This window comes from Hyla sarda, chromosome 1 (genome assembly GCF_029499605.1).
Source record: "Hyla sarda isolate aHylSar1 chromosome 1, aHylSar1.hap1, whole genome shotgun sequence".
Taxonomy (NCBI): domain Eukaryota; kingdom Metazoa; phylum Chordata; class Amphibia; order Anura; family Hylidae; genus Hyla; species Hyla sarda.
In genome coordinates this window covers 39,125,065-39,148,936 of record NC_079189.1, presented here as the reverse complement: position 1 = coordinate 39,148,936, position 23,872 = coordinate 39,125,065, and the positions used below count along the sequence as shown (strand labels likewise).

Genomic DNA, 23,872 nt, shown 5'->3' with positions numbered 1-23,872 from the left:
GGGGCCCAGCAGCCTGAACCAACTTTTCAGGTGGCCCAGACTGCTGGATAGGAGAGAAAACAAACTTTATCTGCTCCTCAGCCTTTTTCTTCTTCTTCTTTTTCTTCCTCTTCCTCTCCTCAGGGCCCAGGTCCTGGCCAAAACTGAAATTTTCCAGACGGGTGGGTGACTCCTGCATCACTATGGCCCGCAGGAGCCCCCACAGACCAGTCCACTGTCACCGCCATCATTACTGTCACTTTCCTCAGAGGTGGCTGGTAAGGCGACTTGGGCAGGGTTGATGTAATCCGCACTCGGGGTGACAGAGGTCTTAGGGGTACACGGGGTATCACACACATCCCCCTCACTCTCATCACCCTCACTGCCGCCATCTTCCTCACCACCTTCCCCCATCTTCTCCTCCATAACACACAATCACTCTTCCTCCCCCTGACTATCCTCTTACTCCTTCACAGGGGTCTGCATGGTTTTATAGCGGTCTTCATTCTTTAATTTTTCTTTAAACATGCCCGCTCCCTCTACAATCAGCATTCGGGCTCTCACCACCTCCTGCTCCTCTGCCTTCAGCTCACACACCCTGGCAGCAAACTTAGCCCTCATAGCCTTGGCAGAGTTATCTGTTTGGTAGCGGGCAAACTTCAGGTCTTCCCTTATGATTTTCAGCTTTTTCCCCAGCTGCTCATATTCTACAAGATTTGCCTGCATGCGGGAACCGAAAGTAGCTAGCGACTCCCTGGGACCCTTCACCCCCCATTGCTGGGGTTCCATAGTATCAGACACAGTCCCCGAAGACATAACCATAAGCTTCTTACCGGACGCCTTGCGGTTTCCAGCGAAGGACGGGGGAGTGGGCTCCACATTACTGCAGAGCCTGCTAGATCTTCTCACCCTGTCCTGGGAATCGGCCGTAGCTCTCTCACTCCCACCCCCCTCCGGCCTAGTTCGAGGGGTGGAAGTCTGGGGCTCCATAGCAGGAGGCTCTCCCAAGGAAGCTGCCACCCTCCTGGGGAAAAGGCTGTAGGAAACACTGCTTCAATCCTCTCTCTCTGGAAAACTCTGGAAGTCAGACACACCCAACAGCTGCTGTGTTCCACAGGAAGTGCTCTCTGCTGACACCTCTGTCCATGTCAGAAACTGTCCAGTGCAAGAGCAAATTCTCATAGAAAACCTCTCCTGCTCTGGACAGTTCCTGACATGGACAGAGTTGTCAGCAGAGAGCACTGTGGTCAGACAGGAAAGAAATTCAAAAAGAAAAGAACTTCTTCTGTAGTATACAGCAGCTGATAAGTACTGGAAGGATTACGATTCTTTACAGAATTAGTCCTACTAGTGTTGCTGGAATAATGGTTTACAAAACAAAAAGGAACACTTTCCTAATTTACCAAACTCTGGCACTCCCTACTGGCCCCTAATGTGTGCTGACATTTTTGCTATGACATATGGGGAGTTATGGAACTAACCAAACTTAGCAAGCAGGAATGTCCATGTGGCATATGTGTATTATCTTCCATTATACTGTATTTCAGTGTTTTCCAAACAGAGGGCCTCCAGCTGTTGCATAACTACAACTTCTTACATGGAGGGAGTTGTAGTTTTGCAACAGCTGGAGACACAGGGGGAGATTTATCAAAACCTGTGCAGAGGAAAAGTTGCCCAGTTGTCCATAGTAACCAATCAGATAGCTTCTTTCATTTTTAACAAGGCATCTGCAAAATTAAAGCATTGGTTGCTATGGGCAACTGGGCAACTTTTCCTCTGCACAGGTTTTGATAAATCTCCCCCCACAGTGTTTGGAAAACACTGCTTTAATATATAAAGAGTTACGGAAAGCCCCCATCCTTTCTAGAAGAGTTAATCCAGCAAGTGTATCCATAAGGATAGGGTCACACAGAGCACAACCCCATCGTATTTCACACTGTGGATGCGCCTACGGCAGTCCCAGGATCGAGCTCCCTGCTGCCGCTGGGTAACTCTGTGTCTGTCCGTGACTGCAGGAAATCCGCTGCTACAAGTGGACACACAAACCTACCCGCAGCAGGGAGCTCGCTCTTGGGACTGCCATCAGCACATCCACAGTGTGAGATGCGGACCGCATCCCGGGCATATTTCGCACTGTGGATGTGCCAACAGTAGATGGTAGTCCCAAGAGCGAGCTCCCTGCTGTGGAACCTGCCCTAAAGGTGAATTCATATGCAGTAGATTTTGTTGCCGAAATTGGTTTCGTTCATCCACCCAGGGTCTTTCCAGCTCATGGATTTCTGCAAGTTTTCCTGACAGACATGGGAGAGTTCTGCAACTAAATCTGTCACTGATTATCTACCAATAGTGAATATACATTGACTGGCTACTTCTACGTACACCTGTTCAATTGCTTGTTAACACGAATAGCTAATCATCCAATCACATGACAGCAACTCAATGCATTTAGGCATGTAGACTTGGTCAAGACAACTTGACAACTTGCTGAAGTTCAAACAGATCATCAAAATGGAGAAGAAAGTGAATTTACATTATTCTGAATGTGACATGGTTGTCGGTGCCAGACAGGCTGGTCTGAGTATTTCACAATCTGCAGATCTTCTGGGGGTTATAGAGAATGGACCAAAGAAGAGACACTATCCAGTGAGACACAGTTATGTGGACACAAAGGCTTTTTTTTTTAAGTCAGAGGAGAATGGGCAGACTGGTTAAAGATGACTGAAAGTTAACAATAACGTAAATAACCACTTGTTATACAACCAAGGTATGCCGAATACTATCCCTGAACGCACAACACGTCCAACCTTGGCAGGGTTGGCAGGGTCAGAATTTGGGGTAAAAACATGCAAGCATGGATCCATTCCGCCTTGTATCAGCGGTTCAGGCTGGTGGTGGTGTAATTGTGGAGGACATTTTCTTTGCACACTTTTTTGCCCTTAGTTCCAATTGATTTGGATCTGCTATAAACACAACATCCTACTTGAGTATTGTTGCTGACCATGTCCATCCCTTTATGACCACAGCGGACCCGTCTTCTGATGATACTTCCAGCAGGATAATGTCACATGACATCATCTCATACAGGGCAATGAGGTCACATGACATCATCTTATACCGGACAATGATATCACTGTTTCCAATGGCCTCCACAGTCACCAGATCTTATCCAATAGATCACCGCTGGGATGTGGTAAAGATTCTTATCATGGATGTCAGATCTACAGCCGCTGTGTGATGTCATCATGTCCAGGAGGAACTGTGTGATGTCATCATGTCCATATGGAGGAACTGTGTGATGTGATCATGTCCAGATGGAGGAACTGTGTGATGTGATCATGTCCAGATGGAGGAACTGTGTGATGTCATCATATCCATATGGAAGAACTGTGTGATGTCATCATGTCCATATGAAGGAACTGTGTGATGTCATCATGTCCATATGGAGGAACTGTGTGATGTCATCATGTCTATATGAAGGAACTGTGTGATGTCATCATGTCCAGATGGAGGAACTGTGTGATGTCATCATGTCCATATGAAGGAACTGTGTGATGTCATCTTGTCCATATGGAGGAACTGTATGATGTCATCATGTCTATATGAAGAAACTGTTTAATGTCATCTTGTCCATATGGAGGAAATGTGTGATGTCCTCATGTCCATATGAAGGACCTGTGTGATGTCATCATGTCTATATGGAGGAACTGTGTGATGTCATCATGTCCATATGGAGGAACTGTATGATGTCATCATGTCTATATGGAGGAACTGTGTGATGTCATCATGTCCATATGGAGGAACTGTGTGATGTCATCATGTCTATATGGAGGAACTGTGTGATGTCATCATGTCCATATGGAGGAACTGTGTAATGTCATGTCCATATGGAGGAACTGTGTAATGTCATCATGTCCATATGGAGCAAAGTCTCTGAGGAACGTTTCCAGCACCTTATATAAAGTAGAAGGTAAAAGGGGTGTAAACCAGTACTTGCAAGGTGTACCTAATAAAGTGGCCAGTGAGGGTATCTTTACAGTAATAAGGTCTCCAGCTAAGCTTCCCTGGAGACCTTATAACAGATCTTCCAAGCAAAATGTGCAATTGCGCATCTCAGCAATCTTTGGTGAAAGTTTGGTGGCAACCACATTGAGTATTGTGACAGTTGCTGTGAGTTGTCACCCTACAACATATAAAAGAGTATAACAGTCAGCTAAACAGCAATCTCTGCCCCTCAGCAGAAGAAGCATCAGTATTCTATGCAGGTGCCAGGCTGATCAGTCAGGTTGTGGGTGGTTGAGGTTTTATTAGGTCAGATGACACATCTAATGGGTTAAGTTATCACTATAGTAAGTCCTGCTACAGTTCTATCCAGTGTAAACAATGCTAGTAAATAAATCAGCAGCTACCTATATGCTATAATGTTTCAGTCCAGGCTTTTCAACTCACACTGCATTGCCTAGACGATTGTACAGGGCTGCAATGGGACCATGAATAGGCCCCAGGCATTTTACACTAAGCAGACCACTTTTTTTTTGTAAACCAAACTTCAAATAATGACTATTATTCTATAATGATTTTGCATTGTCTGTTATATTTAACATGTCAGTCATTTTAATTTAACCCCTAAAAGATCCATGACATGTATGCACATGGTGCCGATAAGGGTTTAGGGCTTATAGTTCCTTTGGTTCCAGCCATAGCTTTGCAATTAATAGAGCCTATCTGGAGCAGGCTCTATTAATCAAGCACAGAGCACACAGATCAATGCAGTTCAATGGAACTGCATTGATCTATGTGAGAAATCTAATGACCTAAAGTGACTAATAAAGTATAAAAAAAATTGTAATAAAGGTTTACCAGACATAAATTAACTCTTTCATTGTGAAAAAATTAATTATCCCCCTTTTTCCATTTAAAAAATGTATAAACATAATAAAAAATAAACATATTTGGTATCGTATAATGGCATAAACGTGTAATGCCAAACCCCAGAATTGCATTTTTGATCACATTGTATCTGTTACGCCGAGCGCTCCGGGTCCCCGCTCCTCCCTGGAGCGCTCGCTACACTCTCGCTACTGCAGCGCTCCGGTCAGATCCACTGACCCGGTGCGCTGCGATACCGCCTCCAGCCGGGATGCGATTCGCGATGCGGGTGGCGCCCGCTCGCGATGCGCACCCCGGCTCCCGTACCTGACTCGCTCTCCGTCGGTCCTGTCCCGGCGCGCGCGGCCCCGCTCCCTAGGGCGCGCGCGCGCCGGGTCTCTGCGATTTAAAGGGCCACTGCGCCGCTGATTGGCGCAAGTGGTTCTAATTAGTGTGTTCACCTGTGCACTCCCTATGTATACCTCACTTCCCCTGCACTCCCTCGCCGGATCTTGTTGCCATTGTGCCAGTGAAAGCGTTTCCTTGTGTGTTCCTAGCCTGTGTTCCAGACCTCCTGCCGTTGCCCCTGACTACGATCCTTGCTGCCTGCCCCGACCTTCTGCTACGTCCGACCTTGCTTCTGTCTACTCCCTTGTACCGCGCCTATCTTCAGCAGTCAGAGAGGTTGAGCCGTTGCTAGTGGATACGACCTGGTCACTACCGCCGCAGCAAGACCATCCCGCTTTGCGGCGGGCTCTGGTGAAAACCAGTAGTGACTTAGAACCGGTCCACTAGCACGGTCCACGCCAATCCCTCTCTGGCACAGAGGATCCACCTCCTGCCAGCCGGCATCGTGACAGTAGATCCGGCCATGGATCCCGCTGAAGTCCCTCTGCCAGTTGTCGCCGACCTCACCACGGTGGTCGCCCAGCAGTCACAACAGATAGCGCAACAAGGCCACCAGCTGTCTCATCTGACCGTGATGCTACAGCAGCTACTACCACAGCTTCAGCAATCATCTCCTCCGCCAGCTCCTGCACCTCCTCCGCAGCGAGTGGCCGCTTCAGGCCTACGACTATCCTTGCCGGATAAATTTGATGGGGACTCTAAATTTTGCCGTGGCTTTCTTTCTCAATGTTCCCTGCACTTGGAGATGATGTCGGACCAGTGACCTACTGAAAGGTCTAAGGTGGCTTTCGTAGTCAGCCTTCTGTCTGGAAAAGCTCTGTCATGGGCCACACCGCTCTGGGACCGCAATGACCCCGTCACTGCCTCTGTACACTCCTTCTTCTCGGAAATTCGAAGTGTCTTTGAGGAACCTGCCCGAGCCTCTTCTGCTGAGACTGCCCTGTTGAACCTGGTCCAGGGTAATTCTTCCGTTGGCGAGTACGCCGTACAATTCCGTACTCTTGCTTCTGAACTATCCTGGAATAATGAGGCCCTCTGCGCGACCTTTAAAAAAGGCCTATCCAGCAACATTAAAGATGTTCTGGCCGCACGAGAAATCCCTGCTAACCTACATGAACTCATTCATCTAGCCACTCGCATTGACATGCGTTTTTCCGAAAGGCGTCAGGAGCTCCGCCAGGATATGGACTTTGTTCGCACGAGGCGTTTTTTCTCCCCGGCTCCTCTCTCCTCTGGTCCCCTGCAATCCGTTCCTGTGCCTCCCGCCGTGGAGGCTATGCAGGTCGACCGGTCTCGCCTGACACCTCAAGAGAGGACACGACGCCGCATGGAGAATCTCTGCCTGTACTGTGCCGGTACCGAACACTTCCTGAAGGATTGTCCTATCCGTCCTCCCCGCCTGGAAAGACGTACGCTGACTCCGCACAAAGGTGAGACAGTCCTTGATGTCAACTCTGCTTCTCCACGTCTTACTGTGCCTGTGCGGATATCTGCCTCTACCTTCTCCTTCTCTACTATGGCCTTCTTGGATTCCGGATCTGCAGGAAATTTTATTTTGGCCTCTCTCATCAACAGGTTCAACATCCCGGTGACCAGTCTCGCCAGACCCCTCTACATCAATTGTGTTAACAATGAAAGATTGGACTGTACCATACGTTTCCGCACGGAGCCCCTCCTAATGTGCATCGGACCTCATCACGAGAAAATTGAGTTTTTGGTCCTCCCCATTTGCACTTCCGAAATTCTCCTCGGACTACCCTGGCTTCAACACCATTCCCCAACCCTGGATTGGTCCACTGGGGAGATCAAGAGTTGGGGTTCCTCTTGTTTCAAGGACTGCCTTAAACCGGTTCCCAGTTCTCCTTGCCGTGACCCTGTGGTTCCCCCTGTAACCGGTCTCCCTAAGGCCTATATGGACTTTGCGGATGTTTTTTGCAAAAAACAAGCTGAGACTCTACCTCCTCACAGGCCTTATGACTGTCCTATTGACCTCCTCCCGGGCACTACTCCACCCCGGGGCAGAATTTATCCTCTCTCTGCCCCAGAGACTCTTGCTATGTCTGAGTACATCCAGGAAAATTTAAAAAAGGGCTTTATCCGCAAATCCTCCTCTCCTGCCGGAGCCGGATTTTTCTTTGTGTCCAAAAAAGATGGCTCCCTACGTCCTTGCATTGACTACCGCGGTCTTAATAAAATCACGGTAAAGAACCGCTACCCCCTACCTCTCATCTCTGAACTCTTTGATCGCCTCCAAGGTGCCCACATCTTTACCAAACTGGACTTAAGAGGTGCTTATAATCTCATCCGCATCAGAGAGGGGGATGAATGGAAAACGGCATTTAACACTAGAGATGGACACTTTGAGTATCTGGTCATGCCCTTTGGCCTGTGCAACGCCCCTGCCGTCTTCCAAGACTTTGTTAATGAAATTTTTCGTGATCTCTTATATTCCTGTGTTGTTGTGTATCTGGACGATATCCTGATTTTTTCTGCCAACCTAGAAGAACACCGCCAGCATGTCCGCATGGTTCTTCAGAGACTTCGTGACAATCAACTTTATGCCAAAATGGAGAAATGTCTGTTTGAATGTCAATCTCTTCCTTTCCTAGGATACTTGGTCTCTGGCCAGGGACTACAAATGGATCCAGACAAACTCTCTGCCGTCTTAGATTGGCCACGCCCCTCCGGACTCCGTGCTATCCAACGTTTTTTGGGGTTCGCCAATTATTACAGACAATTTATTCCACATTTTTCTACCATTGTGGCTCCTATCGTGGCTTTAACCAAAAAGAATGCCAATCCTAAGTCATGGCCTCCTCAAGCGGAAGACGCCTTTAAACAGCTCAAGTCTGCCTTTTCTTCGGCTCCCGTGCTCTCCAGACCTGACCCATCTAAACCCTTCCTATTGGAGGTTGATGCCTCCTCAGTAGGAGCTGGAGCGGTCCTTCTACAAAAAAATTCTTCCGGGCATGCTGTTACTTGTGGTTTTTTTTCTAGGACCTTCTCTCCGGCGGAGAGGAACTACTCCATCGGGGATCGAGAGCTACTAGCCATTAAATTAGCACTTGAGGAATGGAGGCATCTGCTGGAGGGATCAAGATTTCCAGTTATTATTTACACCGATCACAAGAACCTCTCCTATCTCCAGTCTGCCCAACGGCTGAATCCTCGCCAGGTCAGGTGGTCTCTGTTCTTTGCCCGATTTAATTTTGAAATTCACTTTCGGCCTGCCGATAAGAACATTAGGGCCGATGCTCTCTCTCGTTCCTCGGATGCCTCGGAAGTAGAGCTCTCTCCGCAACACATCATTCCTCCTGACTGCCTGATCTCCACTTCTCCAGCCTCCATCAGGCAAACTCCTCCAGGGAAGACCTTCGTCTCTCCACGCCAACGCCTCGGAATCCTCAAATGGGGTCACTCCTCCCATCTCGCAGGTCATGCGGGCATCAAGAAATCCGTGCAACTCATCTCTCGTTTCTATTGGTGGCCGACTCTGGAGACGGATGTTGTGGATTTTGTGCGAGCCTGCACTGTCTGTGCCCGGGATAAGACTCCTCGCCAGAAGCCCGCTGGTCTTCTTCATCCTCTGCCTGTCCCCGAACAGCCTTGGTCTCTGATTGGTATGGACTTTATTACAGACTTACCCCCATCCCGTGGCAACACTGTTGTTTGGGTGGTCGTTGATCGATTCTCCAAGATGGCACATTTCATCCCTCTTCCTGGTCTCCCTTCAGCGCCTCAGTTGGCAAAACAATTTTTTGTACACATTTTTCGTCTTCACGGGTTGCCCACGCAGATCGTCTCGGACAGAGGCGTCCAATTCGTGTCAAAATTCTGGAGGGCTCTCTGTAAACAACTCAAGATTAAATTAAACTTTTCTTCTGCCTATCATCCTCAATCCAATGGGCAAGTAGAAAGAATTAACCAGGTCCTGGGTGATTATTTACGGCATTTTGTTTCCTCCCGCCAGGATGACTGGGCAGATCTTCTACCATGGGCCGAATTCTCGTATAACTTCAGAGTCTCTGAATCTTCCTCCAAATCCCCATTTTTCGTGGTGTACGGCCGTCACCCTCTTCCCCCCCTCCCTACTCCCTTGCCCTCTGGTTTACCCGCTGTGGATGAAATATCTCGTGATCTTTCCACCATATGGAAAGAGACCCAAAATTCTCTCTTACAGGCTTCATCACGCATGAAGAAGTTTGCTGATAAGAAAAGAAGAGCTCCCCCCATTTTTTCTCCTGGAGACAAGGTATGGCTCTCCGCTAAATATGTCCGCTTCCGTGTCCCTAGCTACAAATTGGGACCACGCTATCTTGGTCCTTTCAAAATTTTGTGCCAGATTAATCCTGTCTCTTACAAACTTCTTCTTCCTCCTTCTCTTCGTATTCCTAATGCCTTTCACGTTTCTCTTCTTAAACCACTCATCATCAACCGTTTCTCTCCCAAACTTGTTTCTCCCACTCCTGTTTCCGGCTCCTCGGACATCTTCTCCGTAAAGGAGATACTGGCCTCCAAGAAGGTCAGAGGGAAAACTTTTTTTTTGGTCGATTGGGAGGGTTGTGGTCCTGAAGAGAGATCCTGGGAACCTGAGGACAATATCCTAGACAAAAGTCTGCTCCTCAGGTTCTCAGGCTCTAAGAAGAGGGGGAGACCCAAGGGGGGGGTACTGTTACGCCGAGCGCTCCGGGTCCCCGCTCCTCCCCGGAGCGCTCGCTACACTCTCGCTACTGCAGCGCTCCGGTCAGATCCACTGACCCGGTGCGCTGCGATACCGCCTCCAGCCTGGATGCGATTCGCGATGCGGGTGGCGCCCGCTCGCGATGCGCACCCCGGCTCCCGTACCTGACTCGCTCTCCGTCGGTCCTGTCCCGGTGCGCGGCCCCGCTCCCTAGGGCGCGCGCGCGCCGGGTCTCTGCGATTTAAAGGGCCACTGCGCCGCTGATTGGCGCAAGTGGTTCTAATTAGTGTGTTCACCTGTGCACTCCCTATGTATACCTCACTTCCCCTGCACTCCCTCGCCAGATCTTGTTGCCATTGTGCCAGTGAAAGTGTTTCCTTGTGTGTTCCTAGCCTGTGTTCCAGACCTCCTGCCGTTGCCCCTGACTACGATCCTTGCTGCCTGCCCCGACCTTCTGCTACGTCCGACCTTGCTTCTGTCTACTCCCTTGTACCGCGCCTATCTTCAGCAGTCAGAGAGGTTGAGCCGTTGCTAGTGGATACGACCTGGTCACTACCGCCGCAGCAAGACCATCCCGCTTTGCGGCGGGCTCTGGTGAAAACCAGTAGTGACTTAGAACCGGTCCACTAGCACGGTCCACGCCAATCCCTCTCTGGCACAGAGGATCCACCTCCTGCCAGCCGGCATCGTGACAGTATCCCAGAAAAAATTGTATCCCAGAGTAAAAAGCGATTAAGAAGCTCAATCAGTACCAAGATGAAACCGATAAAAGCTACTGATCACGGTACACAAAATGACCCCTCATACAGCCTGGTGTACAGTAAAAAAAAGTTGAAAAACATGATGGAAACTATACAAATATGACCACACAGTTAACGGTGTAAATAAGAAGCCCCCAATTTTTCAATTTTTTCTTCTTTTTTTTTCCACCTCACAGTGTAAATTATGAAACAGTGAAGGAAGTCATTACAAGGTACAATTGGTCCTGCAAACAAAAAATATAAAAATATAGTCCAATCTTAAAGAAAAATCAGGGACGGCACTAGTACTTTTATCTTCCAGTATGTTTGCAAATACACTCAATGAATTAACTAATAGTGATGTCGTGAACATAAAATTTTCCGTTCGCGAACGGCGAACGCGAATTTCCGCAAATGTTCGCGAACGTGCGAACCGGGCGAACCGCCATAGACTACAATAGGCAGGTGAATTTTAAAACCCACAGGGACTCTTTATGGCTACAATAGTGATGGAAAAGTTGTTTCAAGGGGACTAACACCTGGACTGTGGCGTGTCGGAGGGGGATCCATGGCAAAACCCATGGAAAATTACATAGTTGATGCAGAGTCTGGTTTTAATCCATAAAGGGCATAAATCACCTAACATTCCTAAATTGTTTGGAATAACGTGCTTTAAAACATCAGGTATTATATTGTATCGATCAGGTAGTGTAGGTCTCCAGGGCAATCCCCGCTCCTCCAGCTGCTGGGACGGTGGGGCTCTCGTGCTGAGGAAGTGTCCTGCAGGGCTTGCTGGAGCCTGAGCGGTGCTGACAGTTGATCCTGCTGCTGCTCCATTAACCCCCTCTCTGCTGGCCTGTGCTGAGACTTCAGCTCAACATCTCCGCAGCGGAGGAGAGTGTCTCCCCTGGTTACGTGGTTAAGGCTTTTGATTCCGTTGAGTGGCACTATATTTGGTGCCTGATGCGTATCCTCCGCTTCGGACCTGTTTTTTTTAAATGCCCTGCCACCGTTAGCAGAGCCATCACACGGACCGTGTTTCGCTTCATCTGGGGCAAAATGGACAGAGTTAAACAGACTGTTATGTACAAGGAGCCCAGCAAGGGTTGGAAGGGGATCCCCAATATCCCCACTCTGCTGCGAGCTTCTTTTGCATGTGTCAGCGTGCAGAGGACTTTGGTCGGAAACGCACACGTGTGAAGGAAACTGACTGCTATTATATTACAGTCAAAATATATATATATATATATTTTTTTTTAAATGCAAGCTATTGTGACACCAGATAGGAGTGGTGTGTTATGTAGTTCTATTCTTATCAGTTTAATCCCTGTTATGTGCCTTTTTTTTTGGTTTGGTTTTTGAAGCCACAGTGCAGCACCAGAGGCCAGAAAAATTAGGCATGTACACATGTGTGAAAAACTTGGTATTGTCGCAGCCGCTGCTGTAGCAGTGGCCAGAAAAATTTCTGTTGTTTCCCAGGCAGAAAGTGCCCTAAAAAAATTGCTGCTTAAACCCTAGTTGGTGGCGGATAAGTCACGCAAGTCATCCGGCATTCAGAGGTAAATTACAGCGGCGTGTGGACCATTTTTAGGCCAAGGCAGCTCATCTGATCAAGCCTTGTTCAGTCAAATGTATTGCCCACTGTCAGGCCCCTCGGGATCCATCCCTCATTCATCTTAAGAAAGGTGAGGTTGTCACGATGCCGGCTGGCAGGTAGTGGATCCTCTGTGCCAGAGAGGGATTGGCGTGGACCGTGCTAGAGGATCGGTTCTAAGTCACTACTGGTTTTCACCAGAGCCCGCCGCAAAGCGGGATGGTCTTGCTGCGGCGGTAGTGACCAGGTCGTATCCCCTAGCAACGGCTCAACCTCTCTGGCTGCTGAAGATAGGCGCGGTACAAGGGAGTAGACAGAAGCAAGGTCGGACGTAGCAGAAGGTCGGGGCAGGCAGCAAGGATCGTAGTCAGGGGCAACGGCAGGAGGTCTGGAACACAGGCTAGGAACACACAAGGAAACGCTTTCACTGGCACTAAGGCAACAAGATCCGGCGAGGGAGTGAAGGGGAAGTGAGGTGATATAGGGAAGTGCACAGGTGTAAACACTAATTGGAACCACTGCGCCAATCAGCGGCGCAGTGGCCCTTTAAATCGCAAAGACCCGGCGCGCGCGCGCCCTAGGGAGCGGGGCCGCGCGCGCCGGGACAGAACTGACGGAGAGCGAGTCAGGTACGGGAGCCGGGGTGCGCATCGCGAGCGGGCGCTACCCGCATCGCGAATCGCATCCCGGCCAGAGGCGGTATCGCAGCGCCCCGGGTCCGTGGAACCGACCGGAGCGCTGCAGTGAGAGGAGTGTAGCGAGCGCTCCGGGGAGGAGCGGGGACCCGGAGCGCTCGGCGTAACAGTACCCCCCCCCTTGGGTCTCCCCCTCTTCTTGGAGCCTGAGAACCTGAGGACCAGACTTTTGTCCAGGATATTGTCCTCAGGTTCCCAGGACCTCTCTTCTGGACCACAACCCTCCCAATCCACTAAAAAGAAGGTTTTCCCTCTGACCTTTTTAGATGCTAAAATTTCTCTGACGGAGAAGATGTCCGAGGAGCCGGAGACAGGAGTGGGGGGAACAGATTTGGGAGAGAAACGGTTAATGATAAGTGGTTTAAGAAGAGAAACATGAAAGGCATTAGGAATACGAAGAGAAGGAGGAAGAAGAAGTTTGTAAGAGACAGGATTAATCTGGCGCAAAATCTTGAAAGGACCAAGATAGCGTGGTCCCAACTTATAGCTAGGAACACGGAAGCGGACATATTTGGCGGAGAGCCATACCTTGTCTCCAGGGGAAAAAATGGGAGGAGCTCTTCTTTTCTTATCCGCGAATCTCTTCATGCGTGAAGAAGCCTGTAAGAGAGAATTTTGGGTCTCTCTCCATATGATGGAAAGATCACGAGAAATTTCATCCACAGCGGGCAGACCAGAGGGCAAGGGGGTAGGGAGGGGGGGAAGAGGGTGACGGCCGTACACCACGAAAAACGGGGATTTGGAGGAAGATTCAGAGATTCTGAAATTATACGAGAATTCGGCCCAAGGTAGGAGATCTGCCCAGTCATCCTGGCGGGAGGAAACAAAATGTCGTAAATAGTCACCCAAGATCTGGTTAATTCTTTCTACTTGTCCATTGGATTGAGGATGGTATGCAGAAGAAAAATTTAATTTAATCTTGAGTTGTTTACAGAGAGCCCTCCAGAATTTAGACACAAATTGGACGCCTCTATCCGAGACGATCTGCGTAGGCAACCCGTGAAGACGAAAAATGTGTACAAAAAATTGTTTAGCCAACTGAGGCGCTGAAGGAAGACCAGGAAGAGGGATGAAATGTGCCATTTTGGAGAATCGATCAACGACCACCCAAATAACAGTGTTGCCATGGGATGGGGGTAAGTCAGTAATAAAATCCATACCAATCAGAGACCAAGGTTGTTCGGGAACAGGCAGAGGAAGAAGAAAACCAGCGGGCTTCTGGCGAGGAGTCTTATCCCGGGCACAGATAGTGCAGGCTCGCACAAAGTCCACCACATCAGTCTCTAGAGTCGGCCACCAATAGAAGCGAGAGATGAGTTGCACAGATTTCTTGATGCCCGCATGACCTGCGAGATGGGAGGAGTGACCCCATTTGAGGATTCCGAGGCGTTGGCGTGGAGAAACAAAGGTCTTTCCTGGAGGAGTTTGCCTGATGGAGGCTGGAGAAGTGGAAATCAGGCAGTCAGGAGGAATGATGTGTTGAGGAGAGAGTTCAATTTCAGAAGCATCTGAGGAACGAGAGAGAGCATCGGCCCTAATGTTCTTATCAGCAGGCCGAAAGTGAATTTCAAAATTAAATCGGGCAAAGAACAGAGACCACCTGGCCTGACGAGGATTCAGCCGTTGGGCAGACTCGAGGTATGAGAGGTTCTTGTGATCGGTGTAAATAATAACTGGAAATCTTGATCCCTCCAGCAGATGCCTCCATTCCTCAAGTGCTAATTTAATGGCTAGAAGCTCTCGATCCCCGATGGAGTAGTTCCTCTCCGCCGGAGAGAAGGTCCTAGAAAAAAACCCACAAGTAACAGCATGCCCGGAAGAGTTTTTTTGTAGAAGGACAGCTCCAGCTCCCACTGAGGAGGCATCAACCTCCAATAGGAAGGGTTTAGATGGGTCAGGTCTGGAGAGCACGGGAGCCGAAGAGAAGGCAGACTTGAGTCGTTTAAAGGCGTCTTCCGCTTGAGGAGGCCAAGACTTGGGATCGGCATTTTTTTTGGTTAAAGCCACAATAGGAGCCACAATGGTAGAAAAATGTGGAATAAATTGCCTGTAATAATTGGCGAACCCCAAAAAACGTTGGATGGCACGGAGTCCGGAGGGGCGTGGCCAATCTAAGACGGCAGAGAGTTTATCTGGATCCATTTGTAGTCCCTGGCCAGAGACCAAGTATCCTAGAAAAGGAAGAGATTGGCATTCAAACAGACATTTCTCAATTTTAGCATAGAGTTGATTGTCACGAAGTCTCTGAAGAACCATACGGACATGCTGGCGGTGTTCTTCTAGATTGGCCGAAAAAATTAGGATATCATCAAGATATACAACAACACAGGAGTATAACAGATCACGAAAAATTTCATTAACAAAGTCTTGGAAGACAGCAGGGGCGTTGCACAAGCCAAAGGGCATGACCAGATACTCAAAGTGTCCATCTCTGGTGTTAAATGCTGTTTTCCACTCATCCCCCTCTCTGATGCGGATGAGGTTATAGGCGCCTCTTAAGTCCAATTTAGTAAAGATGTGGGCACCTTGGAGGCGATCAAAGAGTTCAGAGATGAGGGGTAAGGGGTAGCGGTTCTTAACCGTGATTTTATTAAGTCCGCGGTAGTCAATGCAAGGACGTAGAGAGCCATCTTTTTTGGACACAAAGAAAAATCCGGCTCCGGCAGGAGAGGAGGATTTACGGATAAAGCCCTTTTTTAGATTCTCCTGGACGTATTCAGACATGGCAAGAGTCTCTGGGGCAGAGAGAGGATAAATTCTGCCCCGGGGTGGAGTAGTGCCCGGGAGGAGGTCGATAGGACAATCATAAGGCCTGTGAGGAGGTAGAGTCTCCGCTTGTTTTTTGCAGAAAACATCCGCGAAGTCCATATAGGCCTTAGGGAGACCGGTTACTGGAGGAAGCACAGAGTTACGGCAAGGGTTACTGGGAACCGGTTTTAGACAGTCCTTGGAACAAGAGGGCCCCCAACTCTTGATCTCCCCAGTGGACCAATCCAGGGTTGGGGAATGAAGTTGAAGCCAGGGAAGTCCAAGGAGAATTTCCGAGGTGCAATTGGGGAGGACCAAAAGTTCAATCCTCTCGTGATGAGATCCGATGCTCATTAGAAGGGGCTCCGTGCGGAAACGTATGGAACAGTCCAATCTTTCATTGTTTATACAATTGATGTAAAGGGGTCTGGTGAGACTGGTCACTGGGATGTTGAACCTGTTGACGAGAGAGGCCAAAATAAAATTTCCTGCAGATCCAGAGTCCAAGAAGGCCACAGAAGAGAAGGAGAAGGCAGAGGCAGACATCCGCACAGGCACAGTAAGACGTGGAGAAGCAGAGTGGACATCAAGGATTGTCTCACCTTTGTGCGGAGTCAGGGTACGTCTTTCCAGGCGGGGAGGGCGGATAGGACAATCCCTCAGGAAGTGTTCGGTACTAGCACAGTACAGGCAGAGGTTCTCCATGCGGCGTCGTGTCCTCTCTTGAGATGTCAGGCGAGACCGGTCGACCTGCATAGCCTCCACGGCGGGAGGCACAGGAACAGATTGCAGGGAACCAGAGGAGAGAGGAGCCGAGGAGAAGAAACGCCTCGTGCGAACAGAGTCCATATCTTGGCGGAGCTCCTGACGCCTTTCGGAAAAACGCATGTCAATGCGAGTGGCTAGGTGAATAAGTTCATGAAGATTAGCAGGCATTTCTCGTGCGGCCAGAACATCTTTAATGTTGCTGGATAGGCCTTTTTTAAAGGTCGCGCAGAGGGCCTCATTGTTCCAGGATAATTCAGAAGCAAGAGTACGGAATTGTACGGCATACTCGCCAACGGAAGAATTACCCTGGACCAGGTTCAACAGGGCAGTCTCAGCAGAAGAGGCTCGGGCAGGTTCCTCAAAGACACTTCGAATTTCCGAGAAGAAGGAGTGTACAGAGGCAGTGACGGGGTCATTGCGGTCCCAGAGCGGTGTGGCCCAAGCCAGGGCTTTTCCAGACAGCAGGCTGACTACGAAAGCCACCTTAGACCTTTCAGTGGGGAACTGGTCCGACATCATCTCCAAGTGTAATGAACATTGGGAAAGGAAGCCACGGCAAAACTTAGAGTCCCCATCAAATTTATCCGGCAAGGATAGTCGTAGTCCAGAAGCGGCCACTCGCTGCGGAGGAGGTACAGGAGCTGGCGGAGGAGATGGTTGCTGGAGCTGTGGTAGTAACTGTTGTAGCATAACAGTCAGTTGAGACAGCTGTTGGCCTTGTTGCGCAATCTGTTGTGACTGCTGGGCGACCACCGTGGTGAGGTCAGCGACAACTGGCAGAGGAACTTCAGCGGGATCCATGGCCGGATCTACTGTCACGATGCCGGCTGGCAGGTAGTGGATCCTCTGTGCCAGAGAGGGATTGGCGTGGACCGTGCTAGAGGATCGGTTCTAAGTCACTACTGGTTTTCACCAGAGCCCGCCGCAAAGCGGGATGGTCTTGCTGCGGCGGTAGTGACCAGGTCGTATCCCCTAGCAACGGCTCAACCTCTCTGGCTGCTGAAGATAGGCGCGGTACAAGGGAGTAGACAGAAGCAAGGTCGGACGTAGCAGAAGGTCGGGGCAGGCAGCAAGGATCGTAGTCAGGGGCAACGGCAGGAGGTCTGGAACACAGGCTAGGAACACACAAGGAAACGCTTTCACTGGCACTAAGGCAACAAGATCCGGCGAGGGAGTGAAGGGGAAGTGAGGTGATATAGGGAAGTGCACAGGTGTAAACACTAATTGGAACCACTGCGCCAATCAGCGGCGCAGTGGCCCTTTAAATCGCAAAGACCCGGCGCGCGCGCGCCCTAGGGAGCGGGGCCGCGCGCGCCGGGACAGAACTGACGGAGAGCGAGTCAGGTACGGGAGCCGGGGTGCGCATCGCGAGCGGGCGCTACCCGCATCGCGAATCGCATCCCGGCCAGAGGCGGTATCGCAGCGCCCCGGGTCCGTGGAACCGACCGGAGCGCTGCAGTGAGAGGAGTGTAGCGAGCGCTCCGGGGAGGAGCGGGGACCCGGAGCGCTCGGCGTAACAGAGGTAATCCAGACTTTTTTGACCAAGGCGACTCCTCTTCTCAGTGACAATACCTCCTGCTGAACTGAAGGTCCTTTCTGACAGGACACTTGAAACGGGACAGGCCAGAAGTTCGAGCGCAAATTGGGATAGCTCAGGTCACAGGTCAAGCCGGCACACCCAGTAGTCAAGGGGTTCATCGCTTCTCAGCGTGTCGATATCTGCGGTTAAGGCCAGGTAGTCTGCTACCTGTCGGTCAAGTCGTTCTCTGAGGGTGGACCCCGAAGGGCTGTGGCGATGCGTAGGACTTAAAAAGCTCTGCATGTCCTCCATCAACAACATGTCTGTACAGCTTCCTGTCCTTGCCGGCGTGTTCGTGGGAGGAGGAGGATTACTTTCACCTCTTCCCCTGTTAGATCCCTGTTGTGCTGTGACATGACCCTTATACGCTGTGTACAGCATACTTCTTAATTTATTTTGGACCTGCTGAATCCTTTCCGCCTTGCTGTAATGCGGTAACATGTCAGGCATTTTATGTTTATACCGGGGGTCTAGTAGCGTGGACACCCAGTACAGGTCATTCTCCTTCATCCTTTTTATACGAGGGTCCCTCAACAGGCACGACAGCATGAAAGACCCCATTTGCACAAGGATGGATGCCGAGCTACTCATGTCCCGTTCCTCGTCCTCAGTGATGTCAGGGAAGGTATAATCTTCTTCCCCCCAGCCACGTACAACACCACGGGAACCAGATAGGTGACAAGGAGCACCCTGGGATGCCTGCTGTGGTTGGTCTTCCTCCTCCTCTTCAAAGCCACATTCCTCCTCTGACTCCTCTTCCCTACAATCCTCTTCCAGCGTTGCCGCAGGTCCAGCAAGCGATGCTGATAAGGCTGTTTCTGGTGGTGATGGTGTCCACAACTCTTCCTCTTCACGCTCATCTACTGCCTGATCCAGCACTCTTCACAGGGCACGCTACAGGAAGAAAACAAACGGTATGATGTCGCTGATGGTGCCTTCGGTGCGACTGACTAGTTTTGTCACCTCCTCAAAAAGACGCATGAGCCTACAGGCATTGCGCATGAGCGTCCAGTAACATGGCAAAAAAATTCCCAGCTCCGCAGAGGATGTCCTAGCACCCCAGTCATACAAATATTCGTTAACGGCTTTTTCTTGTTGGAGCAGGCGGTCGAACATTAGGAGTGTTAAATTCCAACGTGTCGAGCTGTCACAAGTCAAACGCTTCACTGGCATATTGTTTTGCCGCTGGATATCTGAAAAGTGCGCCATGGCCGTGTAGGAACGCCTGAAATGGCCACACACCTTCCTGGACTGCTTCAGGACATCCTGTAAGCCTGGGTACTTGAGCACAAAGCGTTGTACGATCAGATTACACACAATGCATGGCACATGTGTCAACTTGCCCAAATTCAATGCCGCCAACAAATTTGTTCCATTGTCAGAAACCACTTTGCCGATCTCCAGTTGGTGTGGAGTCAGCCACTGATCCACCTGTGTGTTCAGGGCGTTTTTTTTTTTTTTTTTTAAAATTTACACTACTGTTACACCAAATATGACTTGCACTAGTGTGACACAGAGCCCTGCAGGCCCAAAAACTCCCAAATGTTTTGTAAACTGACTGATTTTATTTCACATCCCCCAAAATTTTTTTTTTTTTTTTTTTTACAAATTTACACTACTGTTACACCAAATATGACTTGCACTAGTGTGACACAGAGCCCTGCAGGCCCAAAAACTCCCAAATGTTTTGTAAACTTACTGATTTTATTTCACAGCCAAAAAAAGTTTTTTTTTTTTTTTTTTTACAAATCTACACTACTGTTACACCAAATATGACTTGCACTAGTGTGACACAGAGCCCTGCAGGCCCAAAAACTCCCAAGTGTGAAGTGAACTGACTGATTTTATTTCACAGCCAAAATTTTTTTTTTTTTTAAATTTACACTACTGTTACACCAAATATGACTTGCACTAGAACAGTGGTTCCTAACCTTGTTGGAGGTACTGAACCCCACCAGTTTCATATGCGCATTCACCGAACCCCTCTTAATTGGAAAAATAAAATGTGATTTTTTTCAAATTCAAAACAAATGAGGCATATATGTAAGTATATATTTATACATAGGTGCACAAAATGAACAGAACAATTAAGAACAAAGAACAAAACCATGAAAACATGATTTTCCCACAAAAATTAAAACATAATGAATATTTACTGCAAATCAGTGTGACTTCTGTTGTTGTCTCTCAGAGACCAGTTCAGAAATGCGCGGCTTTACCTTGGCAAATGCCACTCTCATGTCATTTTCGCAACAATGGCAGTGTTCCCCCACATTAGGCAGGCAGTGTTCCCCCACATTAGGCAGGCAGTGTTCCCCCACATTAGGCAGGCAGTGTTCCCCCACATTAGGCAGGCAGAGTTCCCCCACATTAGGCAGACAGAGTTCCCCCACATTAGGCAGGCAGTGTTCCCCCACATTAGGCAGGCAGTGTTCCCCAACAGATAGACATAGTTCCCCCACATTAGGCAGGCAGAGTTCCCCCACATTAGGCAGTGTTCCCCCACATTAGGCAGGCAATGTTCCCCCCACATTAGGCAGGCAGTGTTCCCCCACATTAGGCAGACAGAGTTCCCCCACATTAGGCAGGCAGTGTTCCCCCACATTAGGCAGGCAGTGTTCCCCCACATTAGGCAGACAGAGTTCCCCCACATTAAGTTGGCAGTGTTCCCCCCACATTAGTCAGACAGTGTTGTTCCCCCACATTAAGCAGGCAGTGTCCCCCCACATTAGGCAGGCAGTGTTCAGGCAGTGTCCCCCCACATTAGGCAGGCAGTGTTCCCCCACTTTAGGCAGGCAGTGTTCCCCCACATTAGGTTGGCAGTGTTCCCCCACATTAGGTTGGCAGTGTTCCCCCCACATTAGGCAGACAGTGTTCCCCCACATTAGGCAGACAGAGTTCCCCCACATTAGGCAGGCAGTGTTCCCCCACATTAGGCAAGCAGTGTTCCCCCACATTAGACTGGCAGTGTTCCCCCACATTAGGCAGGTAGTGTTCCCCCACATTAGGCAGGCAGTGTTCCCCCACATTAGGCAGAGTTCCCCCACATTAGGCAGACAGTGTTCCCCCACATTAGGCTGGCAGTATGTTCCCCCACATTAGGTGCAATATAGTCCCCTACATTAGGCTGGCAGTATGTTCCCCCACATTAGGTGCAATATAGTCTGCCACATTATGCTGGTAGTATGTTCCCCCACATTAGGTGCAATATAGTCCCCCCACATTAGGCCGGCAGTATGTTCCCCCACATTAGGTGCAATATAGTCCCACACATTAGGCTGGCAGTATGTTCCCCCACATTAGGTGCAATATAGTCTGCCACATTAGGCTGGCAGTATGTTCCCCCACATTAGGTGCAATATAGTCCCCCACATTAAGCTGGCAGTATGTTCCCCCACATTAGGTGCAATATAGTCCCCAAATTAGGCTGGCAGTATGTTCCCCCACATTAGGGGCAATATAGTCTGCCACATTAGGCTGGCAGTATGTTCCCCCACATTAGGTGCAATATAGTCAACCACATTAGGTGCAATATAGTCCCCCACATTAGGTTGGCAGTATGTTCCCCCACATTAGGTGCAATATAGTCCCCCCCACATTAGGCAGGCAGTATGTTCCCCCACATTAGGTGCAATATAGTCCCCCACATTAGGCCGGCAGTATGTTCCCACAAATTAGGTGCAATATAGTCCCCCACATTAGGCTGGCAGTATGTTCCCCCACATTAGGCTGGCAGTATAGTCCCCCATATTATGTTGGCAGTATAGTTCCCCCCACATTAGGTGCAGTATGTTCACCCACAGACATACAGCCTCCAGCCATACAGTATGGCTGGAGGCTGTATGCCTGTGTACTGTCCCACTTCAGTGTTCCGACCCCCGCTCCTCGGGTCCGGCCATAGCATGACCGGAGGATCACTGGTCGGAACACCGAAGCTTATGCGCCGCTGGTAAACACTTACCAACTGCCAGCGCGCATGCTTCTTCTCCGCTCCTCCGCGCTCCATTGCCATGGGCGCATGCATGGGACGTGAGTGACGTCCCTGTGTGCGCTAGTTCCCGGCGGTCCCCGCGTTTTTAAAGTAAGGCCGCAGGGTTCTTGACAGAGGCATCCCTGTGTTCCGAAAGCTTCTTGCGGAACATAGGGATGTGTCGAGGCAAAAACACCCGGTGGGCCCCACCCGCCGAACCCCCAAGACTGACTCACCGAACCCCTGGGGTTCGATCGAACCACTGCACTAGTGTGACAATGAGCCATGCAGGCCCAAAAACTCCCAATTGTTTTGTAAACTGACTGATTTTATTTCACAGCCCAAAAAGTTTTTTTTTTTTCAAATTTACACTACTGTTCCCCAAATATAACTTGCACTAGTGTGACACAGAGCCATGCAGGCCCAAAAACTCCCAAGTGGGAAGTGAACTGACTGATTTTATTTCAAAGCCAAAAAACTTTTTTTTTTTTTCAAATTTACACTACTGTTACACCAAATATGATTTGCACTAGTGTGACAATGAGCCCGGCAGGCCCAAAAACTCCCAAGTGTTTTGTAAACTGACTGAGTTTATTTTACAGCCCAAAAAGTTTTTTTTTTTTCAAATTTACACTACTGTTCCCCAAATATATCTTGCACTAGTGTGACACAGAGCCATGCAGGCCCAAAAACTCCCAAGTGGGAAGTGAACTGACTGATTTTATTTCACAGCCAAAAATGTTTTTTGTTTTTTTTTTCAAATTTACACTACTGCTACACCATATATGAGTAGCACTGGTGTAACACTGTGCCCTTGCAGGTCCTGAAACGCACTTGTGTGATGGAAACTGACTGTTATCATTTCACCGTCAAAAAAGTGTTTTTGGGGGAAAAAATGCAGACTGATGTTTGAGCCCTAAAAAAGCCTTTTTTAGGTGCTGTCCTTACAGCAGAGATCAGATGAGTCCTTCAGGACTTTTGTGAACACTGAATACTGTAGCTGATCAATGAAAAAAAGTTTTCTACCAGAGTACCCCTTTTAACCAGTGGTTCCTAACCAGGGTGCCTCCAGCTGTTGCAAAACACACGTGTGAAAGAAACTGACTGCTATTTTATTGCTATATTGCAAGCTATTGTGACAGCAGATATGAGTGGTGCCACTGGGCAAGTGGGCACAATATACTTTGTGAGCGAGCCTGCCACACACGCTGCCAGGCAGGCAAATGCTATTAGAGTACACAGAGGAAAAATATAAAAAAAATGCAGATTGATGTTTGAGCCCTAAAAAGGGCTTTTTTGGGTGCTGTCCTTAAAGCAGAGAACACATGAGTCCTTCTGGACTTTTGTGGACACTGAATACTGTAGTTGCTTGAAATAAAAAAAGTTTTCCACCTGAGTACCCCTTTTACCCAGTGGTTCCCAACCAGGGTGCCTCCAGCTGTTGCAAGATACACGTGTGAAAGAAACTGACTGCTATACTACTGCTATATTGCAAGCTATTGTGACAGCAGATATGAGTGGTGCCACTGGGCAAGTGGGCACAATATACCCTGTGAGCCTGCCAATCACGCTGCAAGGCAGGCAAATGCTATTAGAGTACACAGGGGGAAAACAAAAAATGCAGACTGATGTTTGAGCCCTAAAAAGAGCTTTTTTGGGTGCTTTCCTTACAGCAAAGATTAGATTAGTGCTTCAGGAGTGTAGTGGACCCTGAATAAACCACCTAGCTATCGCTTTCCCTATTAAATCAGGAGCAGGTTCACTATCCCTCCTCTCTCTAACCATGCAGCTTCAGAATGAAGCTAAAATGGAGTCCGTGCAGGAGGTGGGAGGGTCTGGAAGGC

The 23,872-nt window shown here is 49.2% G+C and overlaps 1 protein-coding gene across 1 annotated transcript in view; it reads right to left on the bottom strand.

Annotated features, from left to right (window-relative positions):
• Positions 1 to 23,872, bottom strand: part of LOC130338813 (fatty acid-binding protein 1, liver-like) — an 86,062-nt gene that overhangs the window by 35,924 nt on the left and 26,266 nt on the right. The window lies entirely within an intron of this gene.